Source organism: Grus americana, chromosome 9, assembly GCF_028858705.1.
Source record: "Grus americana isolate bGruAme1 chromosome 9, bGruAme1.mat, whole genome shotgun sequence".
Classification (NCBI taxonomy): Eukaryota; Metazoa; Chordata; class Aves; order Gruiformes; family Gruidae; genus Grus; species Grus americana.
The window spans coordinates 9,502,252-9,517,353 of NC_072860.1; the positions used below are offsets into that span (position 1 = coordinate 9,502,252).

The 15,102-nt window shown below is 50.1% G+C and overlaps 1 long non-coding RNA gene across 1 annotated transcript; it reads right to left on the reverse strand.

Annotated features, from left to right (window-relative positions):
- Positions 1-7,599: 7,599 nt before the first annotated feature.
- LOC129210137 (uncharacterized) lies at positions 7,600-13,465 on the reverse strand. The gene is made up of 3 exons (XR_008578326.1): positions 13,336-13,465; positions 12,859-12,973; positions 7,600-9,076 (listed from the first exon to the last, which is right to left on the reverse strand). It is a non-coding gene; the product is annotated as an uncharacterized LOC129210137 (long non-coding RNA).
- Between the last annotated feature and the right edge of the window lie 1,637 nt (positions 13,466-15,102).

Here is a 15,102-nt window from a genome sequence, read left to right on the forward strand (position 1 = left end):
CAGCAGGAGCGATGTGTTTTGAGTTTCCCAGTATGTGCTGAACATCTGGTTCGTTATTTTCAATTAAAAATAAGCGAGCCGTACTAGCTCCTTCAAGGACACTGCTGTTCAGGCTGCTTTTCTGCACAGCATACTGAACTGATTTAGAGGGCGAGAGAAACTGGGTTTGGCAACTCGAATGTTTTTGGGGTTTTGGCAATGTGACAAATCTTCCTGATGAGATGTATGCATGTAATGCCCTTTCTCCTTTCCCTTGCTGTTCTCCTCAACTCAGGCATCTGTAAGCACTGCTTTTTGGATCATCTGGAAGTGACATTTGGAATAAGTTAGATTTTAAGTAGAGCACAACCTCTGCTGATAATAGACATGGATCCGAAGGGCCAGTTCTCTCTCTGTCAGCTGTGCAACAGATACATTTTAATAGGTAACAAAAACACGTGGGATTCACCAGCTTGGACAGTAATTTACCCATCATTAACAATCATTACTTCATCCTCTGCTAATACAATTATACCAAGTAACTGAAGAGGATTAATTGCTCTGTTGAAATACCTTGTGCAAAACAGTTAACGAAGAGAACACAAAGACAAATATTCCATCTATTTTGCTTGTAGTAATGTATTTATCATCTTGGTTTTGCTTGGCTCTGATTTCTGATTATATAGAATCCAAATGACAAAATGTACAAGAATAATAAGCAACTTGCACACAGAGAAGAGGAAAGGCTCTCCCATGGGTTTCATGCCTGACTCTGCTCCTTGGAAACGGTGAATCAGCGGAGGTCCAGGCAGTCGGTGGAGCTCTGCTGCTCTACAGCTGCCGAGGCGATGGAGAGTCACAGTTTCAAAAGCTTCAGATAGAACTACAGCATTGTCCCACACTTGACACATTACTGGCACACAGACCTAACTCTACTGATTGCAGCAGAACCTCTTCTCTTTCCAGATAGGTATTCTGTTGTATTCAAGCAAAACTGCCTTGTCGTTTAACTGAACCTTGCACAGGACAATCCCGTTCCATTGCGCAGGCAGGACCCCCCCAGACGCGGGGGTATGGAAAGCATCACTTTAAAGTCGCATCATAGCAGTGATTTAGAAAGATGCATTGAGTGCACGGGCACAGCCATCTGCCGTGTATACGTATATGGACTGAAGAGCCTCTGTATGCTGCCAAAGAGCTCCGGACCCACGAGGGATTCCTGTGGCAAAGCCTTTGCAAGGCAGAGAATATTCCCATTCATTTACCTCTCTGTAAATCGGCAAAAGCCACCTCCTGCAGCTCGGGCCTCAGCAAAGCTCCTGGGCAGAGGTTTTACTTCTTCCTAAGAGCCTACGCACTCATAACGCTCAGTGCTCTTTCCTTTAACAAGATGCAAAGCCCCAGTGCCAGTGAGGATGAAAAGCCACTGGCGGCACGTGCGCGATTTGGTATGCAGCCCTAGTCTCACTCCCGTCACCGTGTGCCTCTCTGTTCCGGTCCCAGGAGAAATTTGCTGAGTTTGCTCAGAAACGGAGCCTCTGTCAGATGCACCGATTGGTAGGGGTTGGAAGGGACCGCTAGAGATCATCTAGTCCAACCCCCGTCAGGCCTCACCTTCTACTGGTGGTGTTGAGGATGCAGAAGTACTTCTGCATCGTGACGCAGTCTTACCTCTTCCTCCTTTGTCTCAGAAGTACATACAATAATATATGTTGTGGCATGAAAACAAGAACAGTAGAAATCCCTGCATACTATTTAATAAAATTTTTAAAAATGAGAGAAAATCTACTTGAAATACAACGAAACTGCTAGCTGTCTACAATGGTAATTCCCTCCTTGCATTTAAGACAGCATTTAACCTGGAGTAAAATTACTATAACTTTCTTTTCAGTGGTTTTCTGGAGATTTAAAGATACAGGCTTGACACTCAGTGCATCGCAACTGTGCAGGATACCCCTCCTCCCTCACAAACCCAGGATGTTTTCCCTAAAAGCTATGAAATAAACGCAAACCCTAAGTTCAGGCACAAGAAGGTATTTTGGAAGTTCCGACCAAGGTGCCAAGACAGGGCGAGTAGAAGCCACTGCTGAAAAATGCAGCTGGCGTAAGAAGACAGATGACACATGGGGGTGTTGGTAAGCAGCTGAACTTTATTACACGGCCGCGTTGCCTCGCGTGGGTCGCGGTTACAAAGGACAGCAATCCCGTGAGCTGACAGCACATTAATCTCCGCAACCGTAATTGAGTTTCCCCACTCCGGCGCTGACTACCATACATTTAGCGCTCGGGACTCGGAGCTTTGCAGCACACAAACCGTTGCTCCAGCAAAGCAAGCAAGCGGCTCGTGCTCTTCAGGGTCATAGGGATGTTATGTCCAGGAGCCCAGCTGCATTTTTAAACACCTTTACAATTTTCATACTTGCTCCTCTTTTATAATATTGTGAGCAAAACTCAGCTAAATGTTTCCCCCTCGATCAGAAAGAAGAGTTTAGTGGCGGCATCACCCTGCAGCCCTGCCTTAGAAAGGATGATAAACTCACTGCAGAACAGCTGGGGAAGGGGAGGAGGAGATGAAGGCAGACAAGGAAGAAGCCTCTTAACATTTCAAAGCATGGCGCTGCTTTACAAGAGGACTTAACACAGCAACGCGGGGTTTTCACATTGCCTTCCGTGGTACCGGGTTGAATTTTCTCACCATGCCGGCATAAAGAAGCTCTAGCAGCAAGGACGAGCTAAACAGAAGCTCTCCAGGCTTACGCAGCGTTACCGCTTGTGAAGGTAACGTAACAGGAACTGAGGTCGCAATTCCAAATCTCCCTTCCCAACTGCCCTTGGCCGTGCTGGGGCCTCCCAGGGACTGTGCCCAGTGATACACCTGCAATGCAGACGAGCGCATACGCGCTGGGCTTTGAACTCGCTTACCTCCCTGATTTCAGCTGCGCATGCTGAAGTACCTTCCCTGCTCGGGTATCTGAGAGCGCGTACGGTCAGTAAAATAAACACCCAGAGACGTTATTTAAGGGGAGGCACTTTTTAAAGCTATTTCTTGACTACTAGTCTCTTGCTACCTTTTAAAGAAAATCAAGTAGTACTTACCTTTGCAATGAGAGCTGGGTGAACATGGGTGCCAGGGCATAACAACCATTTCTTTTTAAATACAGCACAAGTCTTGTATGTGTTTGGAGCAGAAGGTATGCCTGGCAGACAGCAGAACAGGATCCGCACTGGGGAGAGGAGAACAACGTTCAAATTAGGGGGAGAAGAGAGGGAGAGAAGGAAAAAAAAAAAAAAAAATCTTGATTTTTCTGCAGCTTGAAGGTGCTTGGCCCAGAAAGTACAACCCTGAGAACAAGAAAACCCATTTTTTTAAAAATGCTTATTTCAAAATATTTGTCATCGCAATTCACCCAATATATTTCCATTAAACTGCTTTGCTTTTTCATGGAGACTTGGTATTTAAAATGTTTGTTACAGACTAAAGACCATCTTTTGAGAAAGAGATTTGCTAGTTATTTCTGGCTGTGCATACTCAGTTTTGAAAAGTTAGGGTTTCAGGGTGTTTTTTTTTTTTTTTTTTTCCCTCTAAAAAGAAAATAAAAAAAGACATACAGCTTCATTGCTGAAACTGTATTTCCCCTGAGCCCCTTCCCACCTTTATTAAGAGAAAGAACAAGAGTTGCAAGTTTGAGAGTTTGGCTTTTTGGTGACCAAGGTTGGAAGGATTTTGAAGGCTTCAAACTTCAAACCTCCGGTGGTGATACAATACCATATCAACATAAGCTGCAGGTTTGATTTGCAGAAGGGTGCCTAGCACTCGTTGTCCCTGAACAGGGCTTTGCTAGCGGTAGCAACATTAAGCCTTTTCATAAAGGGTGCACCGAGAGACAAGTTTGTACGGAATACTCTAACCGTAAAGGAAAAAGAGGCAGGAGATCTGACACACGAAGCCGTGCCGTGAGCTGCCCCCCGCACGCTGCTCCCGCAGCTCTCCCAGCGAGGGGGGAGAGCAACGTCAGGGCAGGCAAAGAGCCCAGAGGCTGCTCTGCCAGCCGCAGCCTGGCAAACTTTTCTATCTAAAACTTTAATGTCTAATTTGTTAGGACCTCTGCTAAATGGCAGTTAGATTTATGCACGCCGCAGCTCCTAATGCATTTTTGCAAGTGTAATTTACTCATTTTTCAGTTGACCTACTTCCAGTCAGGCTTGGCATTAAAGAAATCTTTCAAAAGGCGCTAAAAGCTCCATGCTCTAGATGCTAAATGCTTATTTGCGTGTGTCCTGCAAAAAAGCAAGAATTAGAAAGGGAAACCTGATAGCATTTGACTTTAATTCCTGACGAAGTTGGAGCCGAGCTGCGCTGTCAGCCTCGGCCCTCGGCACTGTGCGAGCGGCACGCTCCGGCCAGCAGCCCCGTGCCCGGCCAGCTGCTACCTCACCGCGCCGAGGCGTCCGGGCACGGCAGGGAGCTGCAGCCACCGAGTGCCTCCAAACCTTTGCTTTTTGGGGGCTTGTCAAGCTGCACAACTGAAATCAAGCGCGTTGAGGTTTTGTGGGGTTTTTTCCAAGCAGGGTGTTTCCCTGAGGCTGAGTTTTTTTGAGAAGGTTTTAGTGGAAATGTTCTCCTTCAGTAGTCAGAAGGAGAAAGAAAATTCCTCATTTGGACTCAGTTAAAACCTTACAGCGGTTTATCCGGACGTGGAGCGGTGCTTTGACATCGTGGAGGGGTGGTGTCAGCAGCCGTCAGTGTTTCGGCGAGTACCTGCTTCAGTCGGAGCGTGTCCTACGCCTCTGCAGAAAGACGCCCGGTCACACCACCACAGCTGGCCCCCGACTGCGGGACAGGGGATGGGATGGGGAGAGACAGGGAGTCAGGAGGAGAAATCGGGGATACAGCGGTAAGGAGGAAAGCAGCACAGCACAGGGATATCAGCTGGGACGAGTGGGATTGAAAGGAGCCATCACCAGTGCAAATCTCCCCGAAGACAGAGCCCGTTTCTGAAACCGGCCATCTCGCAGCTGCACATGGCGTCTGCAGGAGCAGCTCACGCCCCATCCCTGCCGCTGCCTGCGGCGAGGACACCGGAGCCGCCTCCTGCTGCTCGCTCCAGGACCTCGCCGAAGGACGGTGGGAAGAAGCAAAATATATGAAGCATATAAACTGCATTTCAGACTGTGGGGCTGAGCTCGTGCGTGCTGCAGGGAAGGGACCCGAGCGCCGGGGAGGCTCTGCGGTGCCAGGAGCCGGGGGCCCCTCCCGTGGAAACGCAGCTCAGCCTCTCCCGAGCCGCGCTCGCCCTGGCTCCTGCCCGGTGCTGGCGGCTGAACCGCATCGGCTTGGAGCTGGAAAGCGAGGCACAGAGCACGTGCTCACTCCCCCGTTGGACTTTCCATCTGCGCTGCCACGAGATCTGCCGGTACTCGGCATCGCCAGCTCCCGTTAGCAGCAGCGTGCTGCCGGCAGAGACAAATTGGGAGCTTTTGAGCGGGGAGGCCAGCTTTGTTCGACTTTTACTTGAAGGACGTTCAAAATCTGCAGGCAAGCTGCCTGGCAGCGAGCAAAGGGAGGAACCCGGCCCTTCGTAAGGGCTCTATCTGCCCTGCAAGCACAGCACGGCCCTGCTGCCTCTGTAAGGTTTCATCACGTAGGTGATGGCAGCTCGCTTTGGTATCGTCCTGCGCTTTGTCCGTGTCCCTCAACTCTTCTGGGATTTACTTGAAGCACCAGAAATGAGCTAAAAACAGCAGTGGCATCTGAGGTCACAGCCTGCACGACATCCTAGGGCTGCCTCTCATGCCCAAGTGTGCTTACATCACTTCAGTGCTTTTCTGCTGAATACGGAAATAATTTGAATAACAGAGTTAGGGAGCTCTGCACAGACAGACTTACTCTGAGCAGAGCTTGCTGCCTGCCTGCAAAAGCAGCTTCATGCACACAATTTAATTTTGGTAAATCTGGAAATCATTCGCCCCGAAGAGTCGGTGCAGGGAGGTTCACATCGTCATTACGTCCCCTCTGGATAGCTGCTTTCTGGTGACCTTCACTGACTGCTGCTGCTCAGGGCTCATGAAGACCAGAGGTCTCTTGTGCGTCTGAACACTGGCAGCATCAGTGTTACAGGACCAGCCCTGCGAGGCAGCGGAGCCACTGCTGTGCTCACAGCTGGAAGGGGGCTGCGGTCCCGGACTGCGTCGCACAGGGTGGAGCGAGGGGACAGCGTGGCACAGCAAGCCCACGTGAGCAACCACTGCAGCAAGGAGATGAACGCAGCTCTTGCCAGCTGACCCCGGGAACCCCGAGGCACGCCGACGGATCGGCACTGTAATACCCCTCCGTGCCGAGCTCTCACCGATCCCCAGCCTGAGCCACCAGCTGCAATTCTGACGCAGGAGACGCCGCACTTGCCAGTTGTTTTCCCTGCACACCATCAACCCCTGTGGACGTGCAGGAGCACCTTCGCCGAGACCTCCTCCTCTCGCAGGACGCGGCTCCCACTGCGTACCCAGAGCGGTGACCACCAGCAGAGCCAGCACACCCCTCCCCGGCCACTGCGGCCGCCCCAGCCTCGCTGCAGCCACTGGGCTCGCCCCCTCCCCGGGGGCTGTTTTCTGCTCAGACCCAGCTCCTGGCTGCTCATGCTCCAACCATGGCGAGACAAAAATCATAGAAAATAAAGCTCATCTGCAGTAAGCAAGGATATTGTGCAACAGTCTGTGCATGGTTCTGAACAAATAATATGTTGTCATTTTTTTATTTATGGAGTATTAACATGGGAAAGCAGCTTAATGCTGACATAACTACCCCAAAAACATTTTGTTTAGTTCTCCCATCAAATTTGATAAAATAATATTTGTATCAAAGTTAATTTATTACAAAGCCTATGGCACAACCATAATTCTCAAAGGACGTAACCTGCCAAACTCTTTCCAGAGAAGTTTCCGTGTTTGCAACAAGCTACATCCTGAGCACAAGCCAGCGAGCTGCGAACAACAAGCTGCAAGGGTACTCACCCCCAGCTGCCTGCGAAATGCCAGCTGGTCCCGTGGTCGGTTAACAGCGTGTGGGACAGAGATACCCCGTGGGGTTCCAGGCACAGCGTGCGCAGTGGCAAAGGATCCTATAATCCCCCCCCAGCACAAAGTTGTGAAGCTCTGCTTCAGTAACTTGGGGCACGCAAGGCACCCCTGTATTACTGAGTGGGGAGATGCCAGAGGCACGTTTGTCGTTTATCTACAGGGTCTTCTGCCCTACAGGCAGGGAAGAAGCTCTGGAGATGACATCTGAACAGAGCTGGGAGAAAGACGACTTATCTCTAAAACCAGCGAGACCGGAGCAGGCAGAGCAGCTGGTTCTTGTTCGAGTGGCTCAACAGGCTCCGCGGCATCGTGTGCGGGGCTCGGGGCTGCACCGCAGCGTGGGCAAACCGCGCGCCCAAAGGGGCAGCAGGTATGCGTGCTTCCCAAAATGGCACAGAGAAAGCGCTGGAGTGCTGGGGCTCTGTCAAGCAGAGGGCTGCAGGGGAACCCCCCTCTCCTGCCCAGCTGAGTGCTGGCAGAGGGGTTTAAAAATTTTTAAACTCCTATAAAATGTCTTTAAAAGAATCACAATATTCAGAGTCACCTTTACCAAAAAAGAGGTCTAAAGGGGTTTTTGCAGCCCACCGTGAGGAAGGGCAATGGATGCACTGTAACTTTACAGGCATGTATCAACACTGTATTTCCAATAAATATCATCCCGAGTTCTTCTCAAAATGATGGGAGGTTTACAATGAGACTGTGACCCTGTTTATTCCAGGAGGGTTCCTCCCAGCTTTCCCTCAGAGAGATGAGAGAGAAATTCTCCTCGCTGAAAGATCATTACTTGAGTTCACATAATCCCACTTTTAATCAAATGATAATTTAAGTGTAAATTCCACTTCATGCTTTTAGGAAAACATTGGTATAAGATACACTGCTATTAAAACCTCATCCTCAGAAAAGACTGTTACCACAGTTGCCGTTTAACAAAACAGGAAAAAACCCAAACCAGTACAATTCGGAATTGAGGGAGATATTTCATGTATGTCTGTCTTCAACAAGATGAATTTTATATAATATTAGACTCTCATATAGTAGTTACAGAGCCCCAAAAGGGAAAGTACGGCAGATAAAGCACACAGAGATATTTAAGCCTGATTTTTTTCCTTCTGGAAGATAAACCTATACCATGAATATTCTGCTAATAATCTTCCTTGAGTAATGTGTTTACAAGCAATTGCTTTGAAACCATCACTCCTGTGAAGTTTTAGGAGCCTAATTGATTTGCTCCTCACTGGCAAAGACGTGAAAGTTGGAATATTGACAGGAACATCAAGAGGGTTGAAATGCATTAGCATAAAATTCACATCAAATGCAAGGAGAAAAGAGAAATAAATCCACTCAGAAGTTTCAGTAAAAACCGTTCTCTCCGTAAAAGCCAAGACATTCAAACCACTGCTCGCACCAGGATGCACTATCAGCTGCAGAGATGATAGGCCACTTCATCAGCTGGTGTGTCACAGCAGACACGATGATCTGGCTCATTATTCTTGCTAAATTATGCATGCATGATGAGGGGGGTCAGGAGTGAAATCAGAAATCATTCCAGTTCATCATGTGCCAGATCACTGGAAACTCTTCAACAGAAACCGCAGGCAGGCAGCGCACGGGCTGTACAGCCAGGCGTTATCTACACAGAGATACTTCCCTTTCACTTGTGATTACCCTGCCGGTTAATAGCGGGAGAGGATCAGAACGATGCATCAGTGTCTTCTATTAGTGAGCTGGGGAATTAAAAGGACCTCAGTATTTACTCCACATTATCACAATGATCCAGAATTACCTGGCTCAGAGTAATCAGAAGCGAGCAAATGCTTCAGGGCCCGGCAGAGCATGTTCCTCCCTCGGAGCAGCAGGATTGCCGCCTGCACCCACCCGGGCGCGCGCGGGAGGAGGACGGAATTCTCCTGTCGCTCAGCACCTTCACATCGACGCGCTTGTAACGAAGGCACACAGTGACGCTGGGCTGGCTCCTCCTCTGCACGGCCCCAGTGGCGTGCGGTGAAAGTTTCAAAGATGGGTGCTGCAGGGGAAAAACCGAACGACCCATATATTGTATATACGTATGGGTTTGCTCCGGCATATAAAAATGCAGTAACGTTCAAACCCTTGAAACAGCCGGACAGACAGGCTCTCGCTTCCCAGCCATCCCTTCACAGTCTGAGGGATGCAGGGATTTTCATTCTGAACTGGGTATTCTGGTTCCTCTGAAGATAAGCCCAAAATAGATTTCAGGGCATTTGCTTATTTCAATTCGTACGCAAGCCCATCTCACAACCGCATTTCCCCCTTTTGGAGACGGCTTATCTGGTATGCAGTGTTAAAAAGACTGAGCCCCGGAGGAGCTCAGACGCCCACAGCAGCGGCAGGCACCCCCGGGTGACCGGCCAGCCCGCAGCACGCGGGCAGCCACGCTGCCTCCTGCCCTCCCGTACGTGCCGAGTGGCCGCGGGCGGCTCGGCAGCCCAGGAGCTCGTGGCCTTGCGGGAGCAGAGCCACGCTACCGCCCAGCCCAGCCCCGCGCGTGGGCAGCCCCGGCCGCCCAGCAGCTGCGCTTCTCTTTAGAGAACCGAGGCCAGCAGGAAAGAGAGATTATTAGGGGGTTTTTCAACCCTTTTCCAGCACAGGGAAACAAGACCACACAGGCAGACTGTCCCAACGCCACTGACGCTCGGGTAAAGCACCAAACGTAACTGATGGACCCCAGGGAAGACTGACGGGCAGCTAGTGGAACGTCATTTTGTTACTCGCCAGCATTTTTCCCAGCCCAGCACGATGCTGGCACTGTTTGTCCGCAGGCAGCTTGCACGGCAGAAGTGCCACGACTGAATTAATGTGCTCGCAGAGGTGGAGCCGTCGGCACTGGTAAAGCACCGCTGCGCGCCGGGCCGCGGCACGGGCTGACCGTAGTCCCATCTGGCGGCAGCGCCGATCTCGGGCGATGCACGGGGGGCAGAGCACGGCCTCGCTCGGCCCCCGGGAAACCCGCCAGCAGCCCCGGGAGCTCGGCTCACCCCTTGGGGATCTGGGACAGCAGCTAAGTGCTCTTTATCAGCGCTGGGAAGATACAGCGGGATGAGAGCAGAGTAACAAAAGCTCTGAGATGTGATTTATGGAGGGGAAAAAAAAAAAAATAAACTTAGTATTAGTTTCCAATGGCATTTAAGTTTCAGAGGCCAGCCAAGACTTCTTTTTGAAAAAATCTGCTTCGCTGAAATACTCTTTTCTACAGGGACTTTTCTGTGTTGTGCTTAGATGGTGTTACAACAATAAACAGGCATCTTTGCCTTAGGGGACTGCAGATACTGCCAAAGCAGGCAATGTTTTAAACCTACAATAACCTTTAACTAATTGCAGAAGCCAAGCCAGACAGCCCAAACCGGCACAGAGCCGGGGTCTGGGCAGGCTGGGAGTGCACTTCAAGGAAGAGTGACACAGCACGGGCTTTTACCCAGGCGGTGCTGCCAACTGGCTGACGGAGAAACTACATCACCGTAAAGCCCAGAAACTGCCTTCGAAAAGCTAACTGGCTCCTTCAGCGTCCACACGGTTTGTGAATTGGAGCCAATGTGTGATTTCCCAGTCTCCCCAGCAATGGTGGGGACCAAGGGGAACATGGAGACACAGCCCCCGACACGGAGACAGGCGCTTCTGCTCGAGCTGCGGGGGATACTCGGGGAAAACCCGCTTCAGATGAAGGGAAGGCGGATCGCAGCACGGCACACTGCTGAAGAGTGCTAAAAGCTATGCCAGAAAGCAAGAAGGCAAATGACCTTTTCTAATCAGTTCTCCCCCTCCTCAGACAACCAAGCCTAGCAGAGAGGTGGGATGTGTTTGGGAAGCTGCTGAGCTTTGCTCGTTAGTTTCTCATTGCTTTTCACTAATGAAGATCAATGATAGCTCATTGAGCGTCAGTCCCATTATGGGGTTACTGGGCTAACAGCACCAGTACAGACTGGAATATTTTAAGAGGGTCTGAAAGCTCGTTCCTACTCCAGGGTGAAAAGCCCGTAAGCCGGGTAATCCAAACAGGGGCATGGATGCGGATGCCTTTGGCAGAGTCCAGGAGCTGGCAGCGGTCACTGTCCAAGGCCACGTGGCTGGGAGGAGACCTGGGCTCCCTTCAGGGGCCACGCAGCAGCATTCGGGCGAGAACACGGCACAAAGTCCAACCCACTTCAAGCCTTCCCAAAACCTTCGGGGGGCCGTGAACCAAGGCCCTTACGCCTGGCCCACACCCTAGAGTGGCTCAGGCAGTTTATTTTAAACTGAGTCAATTTTTAGAGTTACTGTTTATGAGCCAAGAGGATTCAATTTGAAATCCTACCTTGTTTAAAAAAAAAAAATAATTAAATTAAGAGCACCCTCCCCCCAGCCTGGTCCATAAAGCTTTCCCTGGAGATGCTCAATTGAAAGGATCTGGAACTCATCACGGTACCATCTGCCTCTCTCCGAGAGGTGATCAATCATCCTGAAAGTTTAAACACCCACAGTGCCTTAATCTGTTATAGTGTTCAAATCAACCTATTTTAAACAGTAAAAGGGAGGACATGCTGTCCCCTCATGGCACAGTGGTCAAGCCCCAGCTTCCATGCCTGCCAAGCTATAAAACACCAATGTTTCCTAATTTTTACAGTCAGCGCTAAGAGATCCTCCTTCTTAGGGAGCACACATGGACAGAAATGGAGAGCTATGTGTGACACCAGCTCATACATCACCCTGTGTAACAGGGGTGAGGAAGCAGTGTGCATCCCGACACGTGGACCTGAGGAGGGATGAGCACTCCCCAAAGCTGCTTTCCTTCTGCCCACACAGAAACTCTGCCTGGAAGTAGAGAGGAGCAAACCTAATGCCTCACCCTACCATGGTTAACATCAGGAGTGCGCAAAGGACTCCTTCTCCATAGGGTACAGGTAAATTCAGAAGTTAGTGGAAACCAAACAGATACTGATGGATCCATTCCCTTCTGCTAGGACCAGGCGAGAAGCCGGGCCAGATCTACAAGACAGCTTTATCCATCCCAGAGGAACACTGATCAATCAACAGGTCAAGTACATGGAGATTACTTTTCACCTGTGCTGTCTGCAAGCTTTGGTATTGCGCACTGCAGGTGTTTTGGTCCACAGTGAACCACTGCCTAAGAACAAGAGGGGCCCCGATGCTGCTGAGGTCAGCTTTCCCCTGCCCTGCGGTGGCTCGGTGCACAGGCTGGGTGCTGCAGAAGAAGGTGGCAGGGGCCAAAGCTCTGGTGCTCTCGAGTCCTCGCTGCCCGGCACAGCCCCGTGTGTCCAAGAGGTACCACCTGGTCTTTTGGGGATGGGGTTGTACAGACACCAAGGGACCCAAAAGAGCTTGCCAGGAAAGCAATAACCAGCCCTTTAAATCCCGCTAGCATCACTGTCAACAGCAGCACATTGCTTCTACGGTTTGGATTTAGGACACACCAGTGCAACCCATCAGTGCCGATACTGTTACGTGAAATACCGGGGCGAAAAAATGGTACAAAGCATTTACTATCATTTCTGTTCCCAGCAGATGAGTAGGCAGTCTATTAAGAGAGTTGAATTGAACGCAGGATTTCTTATAACAACCTGGGATGAGACATGCTGTCATCATTGGCTTAGAACAAGTCCTGCTCAAAAATGTCACTGTTTGTCCAGATTGGCAAGAAATTGTTTGTTTTCTTAGACAAGAACGCCGGGTAGTCCACAAGTTCATGATTCATTCTCTACCACGAAGATCTCCACCCCACGTTTCTCTAACAGACAGCTATTTATTGACCTGCTAAACCTTTTCTTAGCTTACCTGGAGACACCAACCAGCTTCATTGTGCTGATCTTCATCTACAGGGAGAAACACATAGGGCAGCTGAGGGTTCTGCTCATCACTTCACAGCTCAAGCTCCTGGATGTGGCTTCTCCTGTGATGGAAACAAGATGTAGCCGTGAAGGTTGCAATTCTGGAAAACACATGGTGGTTCAAAAAAGCATGTACATCCCACCCCCAAAATTGTCTCTATCATCAGAGCTTAATAGAAAAGGAAGTAATTTAAGGTGCTGTTTGGTGCGCTGTATGCTGACTGGGAGGCAACTGAGGCATGAAATGCAACGTCTGTCCCAGACCTTCTCGGTCTTGATCCAGCTGAGGATCTCTCAGTCCTGGCCATTAGGCAGATCAGACCGTAACAGAGATGCATCCAAGTCTGGGTACATATCCTCCTTCAGAGCCACTTCCACCAGCCAGAGCATTGCTGGGCGAAAAAAGATTTTCGGAAACACCCACGTGATAACTCATTGTCACCGGGAGCCACAGGCGGCAATCGTCCCTGCGTCACCAGCCGGCCAGCTCCGCTCTTCTCTGTCAGAAACGAGAAGGAAAGACCACGAGACCTGCTGCCTCTCTGGACTTCACCTGCAGGGCCACGGAGCTCGCCTTGGAGACAGCTCTCGCGACGAGAAGGGCTTTCTTGATGTAACAAAGCCATATCAGGATCAGTCAAGACTGACAGTGAAAAGACATGGCAAATCAACCGTAAATCAAAAATATAGTTACAGCATGTGCTTTGGGAAAGAGACAAAGGGCCAAAATTTAATTTTCCTTAAGTCAGCACATAAAATCATTGGCTAATATCTGAAACACAGCTGCCTCCGTGATGCCCACTGAGATTTCTCTGGAGAAGAGAGGGAGAGATATTTATTCGAGACGTAACGCAAGTAGCATGAGCTAAGCTTTTCTAATTCTCTCCTTCCCCACCCCCAGGTTTCACTCCAGCGTCACTCACAACGCTGGGTTTTTACTGATGTCTACATCTGATGCATTTTCAAAGCCCAGAAGTGAACAGCGCTCAAAACACAGCGAGAGCCGCTTGAGAACAGCTTTCCAATATTTATACGAACAACCTCAGAGCTTTGAAAACATCTCAAAGCCCCTGTGTCCCACGGAGGCCCTCCATCACACCCGTGAGCTTTGGGTTTGGCCCGGAGCACAGGAAAAGCCTGAACTTGTGAAACAGAGGTTAGTCAGATTTGACTAAACATCTGGTCATCGTCAGCGTGGAGAGCAGCACTCTGAGATGGGCGTTTATGATATTGGCCCTGAACAATCGCTATTTCTTACGAAATGGAGAATTTAAAAGTTTGCTGTATACAAGGCTGTTTATTGACTCCCGTTATTGTTTCCATCGGTTTCCTTTTCCAACACCCAGCTTGCAGAAGAACCACTAATCGCATCCAGCAGACACCTCCCCAGACACCCTCCGCGTACTTTACTCTGTCAGCAGCGGTCGCGCTGCGGTCTGCCCCGCAGAGACAGCTCTGCCACGAGCTGGGGACCGTCCCGCCGCACATCCTCGCTGCTCCTGGGTCCGTCCGGGCTGTTTGCAGCACACTCGGATCAGCTCCATGGGATTAGAAAAAAAACCCAAAACCAAACCAACCTGGTTCCAATTGCAATGATAATGCTTACAGAGTTTGCAAGTATAAAGAAAATGTAGGCCAGCAATTGCGAATTTGACTCTGCTTGGCAGCAGGGACTCCTCAGCACCTTCTGTAACCCAGCCGCTCTCGTCAGAGGTGCCTTCTTTGAGGCAGCCACGTTGGAAAAACGTTGGCCAGAAATGTGTGAATTAGTCAGTAACTCTGTGAGTAACAGGAAGGGAGTTATAACAACCCAGACTGCTGCCTCGTCACACAGGCTGCGGAGCTCCGCAGAAAATGTTAAGAGCATTATTCATCCTGCCGCTCGCTGAGGAAACACACTTTCACTGCAAGGCTCTGGGGGATGGCATCCTCAAACACTGCCACGGGACAAATGGGGAACGGGAGCTAGGCTGATGCTATGTCACCACATATTCCCAAAGCACATAGGATGAGGCAATCTCCAGGTCTTCTTTGGAGAGCTAGAGAGGATTATTTAATGAAACTGCGTGGGATGACATCCCCCAAACCCGGGTGCTCTCGATAAGACAGCAACCCGGCCAATGGCCAGAGCGGACGTACAGGGCACTGCCCCGTCGTGGTCTGCAGGCGAGATCAGCCCGTGCCAACATTG